The following is a 6,914-nucleotide window of genomic DNA, read 5'->3' as shown; positions in this document are numbered from 1 at the left end:
GGCTTTTCCATGTGGTTATTGGAAACTCACTAGGATAAAGAAATACAGCCGCCATAATAATTCACTGTCACATCTATAAGAATTCATTTTACAACCACTATTCAGATCTCCAGTACCTATATAAACAATGTGTGGGACTGTAACTCCAGCGCCCTGGTTAATGTACAGAGAAAAATATTTTAATATACTACTCCAGCCCAAAAGTCCATCTCTTACATTCAGTCTGCCCCCTCTTCCACAATGTTCCCTGAGCCTTGACAAGGGTGAGCTCTCTGTGAGCCTTTTATGAGCATCTGGTAAGCATGCTACCTCAGCAGTCCCTTTGTTTCTGAGTCTTTCCAGCAGCAGGCACCATCCCTTCTACGTTTGTCTCCATTACTAGGGAAGGCAGCAGTAGTTCTAGCAGCAATGGTCTATGTGCATAGGAAGCAGAAATGGTTCTTGACAAGCTGGTCATATCCATTGGAGAAGACAGACACAGTTGTTTACCTAGTCAGCTCCTGTGAGCCTTCTAGCCAGAGGTTTTCCTACTGGCATAGAGTATCTGATATGAATTCTCTCCTGTGGAGAGGACCTTACATCCAATTGTAAAGTTATTGGCTGTCCATGCCACTGTTGTATCAGCTGGCACATCTAACCTGATATGTGGATAGTGTAGTACACAGGGTCCACAGCCAAGTAGGACTGCTGGCAGCAATTCTCCTCAGCAGCCAGAACAGACAGCATCTGTGGTGCTATGATATCATCCAGGAAGAAAGGAACTTCTGGCTCAGTCCCATTTTTTTCCATGTCCTATAATCAAAGTATCTGATGCCTTCAGCAATAAGGTCCTACCATCTAGTTCAGGTATCCAACTGTATCAGAAATAGTTTTCATTGTTTGGGGGGCATCTGGTGCATTTCTGACCAACAATTCATGAGGAGTTAGCTCACTGCTAACACTGAGATTATTAATTAAAAACTACATGAATTTTGGCACCTCTTTTCTTGTCCAATGTTAAGATGTCTTCTTTTAAACTCTATTGTTTTTACTATTCATTTTAGATGTCTTTCCAAATATGTAAGGCATTCAGAAATTAACATTAAAAGATTTGCATAATGACATGTTTTTATTAAAAAGGAACCAGATCTCTGGAAGCCCACTGTCATCTATTCCACCTAAGTGATAGTTGATTTCAGGAGTTGGGTCAATATAGCTCACATCAATCTATGAATTATTCTATCATGAACTAGAGGTAGGCAGTGTGATGGATCCCAGCTTAGAGCTCAGGAGAGGAGAATGCTGCCTTCTCCACATCAATTCATGCATGCTCTTCTCACTTGTTATCTTAGCACATGGCATTAACTGTATATTAATGAGAATTTAAAGTTCTGAGTGTAATCCCAGCACTTAGCAAACAGGAGCAGGAGGATGTCATGTTCCTGACCAGCCTGACCCACTCAGCAAGACCCTGACACACAGACACACACACACACACACACACACACACACACACACACACCAAAAAAACAAAATAAAGGGAGGTATCCTACAAAACCAAGCACAGTCATCATGTGATCAAGCAGCAGCACTCTCTGGTGTTTGTCCTAGTAAGTTGGAAGCATGTCTAAATGTTTATGTTTGTACAGAAACCTTTGTGTGTTTCCAGCAGTGTATGTAACTGATCAAAGGACCAAAGCAAACAGCCTAAAGGAGGAAGCATTATTTTGCCCATGATTTCTGAGATTCTAACTAGCTATGCTCCAGGTTCTCCTTTCAACACTAGATCATGGATCCATCAGGGGATTAATCTATTCGGTAGGTCAGAGCCTTAGAATCTAAAAGTCTCTAGGAATGCCCTCACAGACAGCCCTGAAGTACCTTTTTACTAATCTCTGAGGTATTCCTCAATCTTATTAAGTTGACAATCAAGATTAGCCATCACAAGCTGCTTTATTGTAACTGTCAACATCTGAAAGAAATCAAGACAGTCTTGAGAAATTAACTGTGGTATATCAGCAGAAAAATAAATGAGCCACCAAGTTATGGAAAACACGGGGGAATCTTAAATGCATATCACAGAGTGAAAATAAAAATCAATCTGAAAAAGCAAAGTGTGTAACCGTACTTTTGGCTACTTTCCCGGGTTCTTTTCCCTACTACCTTTATCCCGTCAAACCCAAGAACACTAGGTAGGGGAGAGAGAAGGTTCTAGGGGGAAGAGAACATCAATATCCTTAGACTAACTCCTACTGATTAGAGACATTGAGTTCCTTGGGGCAAGTCGAATCTTGCCTCAAGTCAGGATATCTCCAATCAGCAACCAGCAACCTGCAACACAAAATAGCAGCAACAGGGCAGGGACAGCAGGAGCAGCAGCAGCCACCATAACACCTTTCAGAGCTCTGACATTTTTATACCTTCTCAAGGGTCCCCAGAATTCCTAACGCAAACTATCTTCAGCTGGCAAAATGCCAGAGCACAAGACAAATCCTAGTCAGCTGCTGTCATAAAATAACCCCATATCTTACACCTGGGATTAAAACAAAAAACCATATTCACACAACACTTCTGTGTTTCTAAAGAAACCAAAATTTTTACGACAGAACTCCTGTATGCTTTCAACTCTATGACATTTTGGGAAAGGGCAAAACTGAGGCAATATTAAATACACTAGTGGCTGTCAACTTGTTTGGGGGAAGAAGTGAGGAAACAGAGCAGAGGATTTCTAAAGCCATGGGATGATTCCAAACACATGCTAATAAGAGCATCACACATCCAACATCCACCAAAATCACTTGTGACACTGAAAACCAGCCATGGATGGCAAAGGTAAGCCAGGCTCCCCAGTTCGAACACACATCCCATGCTGCTGGGATACACTGCTAAGGGGGAGACTGGACAGTGCAGGACATCTGCACTTTCTACTGAGTTTACATCTGAAACTAAAACTGCAGTTAAAAAAAAAATACAAAGCCCAAGCTGGAGAGATGGCTGAGGTTAAGAGCAATGCCTGCCATCAGAGATGACCCAGGTTTGGTTCCCAACATCTACTTAGCAGCTCACAACCATCTGTAACTCCAGTTCCCCCTTCTGGTCTGTGTGGGTACCAGGCATGTACAGGAACAAGCAGGTAAAAAATCCATAAGCATAACATATAGATAACGGATCTTTTTGAAAGAGCTATTTAAAGGAGGAATGTTTCCTTTGCTGGTGCGGGTGGGCTGTGTAGCCTTCCCATCTCGTGTTTATCACACATTACACATTTACAGTTTTCAGTGGATGTGACTCACTGTGGCCATGCTCATCCCTCCTACCTCTGTCCCATCTTCCCATCCTCTAACCCCTCCCTACTTCCAGCTCTTATGCTCTGTCCACCAGGCTTTCCATGTTGCCCCATGGGCATTGGCGGGAAGATATAGATGTGTCATTTAGGGCTGGGAGGCTTATGTGCTTGCTTTTTTATTTTCTTTTGAGTCAGCTAAATAGTCCTGGCTTACCTAGAACTTGCTATTAAGCCAATCTAAGGCTGGAATCAGACTCACAGCAATCCTCCTGCCTCTGCCTCCCAAATACTAAGGTTATAAGCTTACCCCAGAGTAGCTAAACCTCCCTTTTTATAACCTCTTTACCAAGGGTCTGTAAACATGGCTCAGCAGGTAAGAGCATTTGCTGCTCTTCCAGAGGATCCAGGTTCCCTTTTCAGATTCCTCATGATGGTTAACAATTGTCTTTAACTCCAGTTCTAGAGGATCTGGATCTGGACATCTTCTTCTTGCCTCACTGGGTACTTGTATGCACTTGCTGCACAGCCAAAATGTCTAAACACACACACACACACACACACACACACACACACACACTAATAAAATTAAAAAATAAATCTTAACAAACAAAGATCTTTTTCACCAAAAGGTTGTGGACATGTTCCACGTTAAAGGCAGTGAAAGAGACCCAGTAGCAAAATGTGGTGCTGGGCATGACTTGACTCTGACTGGAGGGAAATATGCCCTAACTTGCCATTGTTCAGTCAATTGCCAAGGTAGAAGAAAACAATACATTCAGAAAAACATTGCATCAGTGTTAGTCTTGCTGTTCCAGCCAAATTTTTCTGTTTACTGCTGGCTAAAGTTCTCTTTCAAGTGATTGTTCCCCACAGCACAGAGTATCTTTTCCCACCATCCAAACCCTGTCCCTCCAAGGCTTTACAAACACACACAGGACCTTCCAGAAAAGCTGCCCAGCATTTCAGGCTCATGGCCTCCACTGAGCTGATGGATCCTACTTCCAGATGTCTGGCTGTCTGCTTTCCTAGCTTTGTACTCTCAGGGCTAGCTCTGTATAATGTATCACACGTCACAGAGATCTGGCTTCTAAAAGGTGTTCATGGTCATTTGTGTGTCTGATGGATCTTCATCGATCAGTTACAGTGTACTATTAATACACAAAGATAAATAAAACATGGCTTCAGTCTTCAAGAGACTCATGGTTCTATTGTAGGAAGCCGGTTGTAAGGTTGTAAAATGCACAGAAATACAAAGGCACAGGAACTGTTCCAAAGTAGACTGCACCGCTGGTTGTAAAGTGAGGCCTGAAATATGAATGTACAGGAAACCGTGGGCAAAGACTCACGATGACACACGTCTGAGAGAGTGGATTACACAGCAGGCTGCTGCAGCCTGTTGTGGGTCTCCTGTGTGAAGGCCATGCTCCTTAGCCTACCTGATTCCTACAGCTGGAAGAAAGAAGTGAAGGACTAGCTCAGGAGACTCAAGCCTCTGCTGGAAAAAGAGGCAGCTACAGCAGAGCTGGGGCAGTTTCAGAGTTTCCCAAGATCAGATAACTAAGAAAAATGCTGTGATACAGTCAGGGGTATGTGTACCATCTGTGAGAGCGGAACATACTGTCGGAGTGTCATCCAGGGGTCACAGACCCAGAGTGTGGGTTGTGTGCCCTCTAATCCGCTCAAGTTGATCCTGATAAATGACAGGAAGGTTTATTCCAGACCCTTTCCATCACTCCAACAATCTCCATCTCAAAAGAAGCACGAAGGCTTTCTATCCTATGAAGAGAAACAGTAAGGTTTCATGCTTAGCCTGGGGAAACAGAGCTGGAAGAATTTTCTCCAGCACACTGTGCATGGAGGGCAATGGTCCCACCATCCCATGGCTTACATGACATCTAACAAGGTGCGTGTGACCCTAAGGATCAGGTCACAATTCTTACACACTCAGAATTGTGTGTCCCACCTAGTATGACACAAAGATTTCATTGACACCAAGAGAAATACAAAAAGGTACAGAATGCTCACTCTCAGAGCAAGGTACAAATGCTTCAAGAGCATTTCTCAAAGTTTGTGAAGCATTATGGGAAACGCAGTTCCAAGGCCCAAACATCTGGAATAAAGACTGAAGTGGAGCAAACAGAGTTTACTTCAGAGTTTGCATGCTCTAGCACATGTTGCAAATGTCTTAGAACAATGTGGCACACAGATTTCCTAACCCTTGACTCTTAGAAGCCATTCTTTTCCTGACTACAGCATCTCAGAGGATCCTGTTCACACTGTACTAAAGCTCTCAGATACCCGAGGAACAGAGCTCTTAAGAGATGTTCAAAAGTCACTTAAAGGAAAGAAAATAGTGATTAAGAATGAGCTCTAATATGGTGACTGAATCTAGGCAAAGATAAAGATAAAAATAAAGATAAAGAAAAGGTTGGTATCTACATTGCTTCTAGTATGCCTTCATGATGTTGCATACCTCTGTTGCCATCTTTGGAAATTTGAAGAAGGTTAACAGCCAACATCTGACCTATAAAACCTAAGCAAGAAAGATTCTAAACCCATTGGCAGCTGTCTAAGTCTCTGATCAAGTGGTCGTCTACTGGAAGGACCAACAGAAGGGCCTGCATGTCTAATGTTGCCCAAGGAAATAGGCCAGCACAGAGGAAGGCAAAGAAGACACATTACAGATAGAGAGCACTGCTCCTTCCAAAGACAGATGATATACAACCAACATGTACGTCACTCTTGCAGTTTGCCATGAAAAGGGGGCAATGGAAACTGGCCATGGATCAGTGTGGGAAATAAAATACTTCCCCATCTAAATCCTGCAGTGAAGAAAAATCAGGGAATACATGACTCATTTCATCCAGGGAGGTTTGCCACTCTGTAAATGGTGACTTGACTGTTCTTGGGTAGAGACTTACCCACAGTAAAGCAAGAATATCAGGCCTACAGTCTTCACAACTCTGCTGCCCTCATCCTCTACACTCCTCAGACCAACCTAGAGGAGGGACTTCTACCCCAGTGAGAACTGGCATGTAGAATGTACTCTTTTGTCTCCTTGGGGATGCTTCAAATATGTGTTAGTGTTTGTACACATTATCACTGGCTAGGTAGAACCTTTAGCCACTGGGGCTGAAAAGACTACAGAGGAGTCAAATATGTGTCTCTAAAGGACACTATCCCAAGGTTCGATCTCTCCTGGCATATGAAAATTAAGCTAAGGTATGTGTGTGTCTTTCAGTTGTGGATCTAAAGAATTCCTTCTGTGGGTGGCTCTTGACCCTTCAGGAGCACAAAGCAGTTAGCTAAACTCAGTGCTGTATGTCAACATTTCATTTTCCTTTCTGGGTGCATAAAGTTCTGCTGGGGATGTTTGATCCACTGTCTTTATCCATCTGTTGTTGAGGCACATCAGGCTGACTTTCCTGACTTTCCTTCCTGACTTTCCTGCACAGATCAGCAGTAAGGATGGCTGAGAAAGTATCTCTGTAGTGTGTCTTCAGGACATAGACCATGCATGCTGGAGCTGGGGAACAGAGTAGGCCTGTCTCCACTTCTTTCTAGTTTCCACAGTGGATCCACAAGATGGCATTGCCACAAGAGGTGAACACAAGCTCCCTCTTTTCCTTCACCATTGTCCTCAAATCCT

This window comes from Arvicanthis niloticus, chromosome 3 (assembly GCF_011762505.2).
Source record: "Arvicanthis niloticus isolate mArvNil1 chromosome 3, mArvNil1.pat.X, whole genome shotgun sequence".
NCBI classification, from domain to species: Eukaryota; Metazoa; Chordata; class Mammalia; order Rodentia; family Muridae; genus Arvicanthis; species Arvicanthis niloticus.
This window is presented reverse-complemented; position numbering follows the sequence as displayed.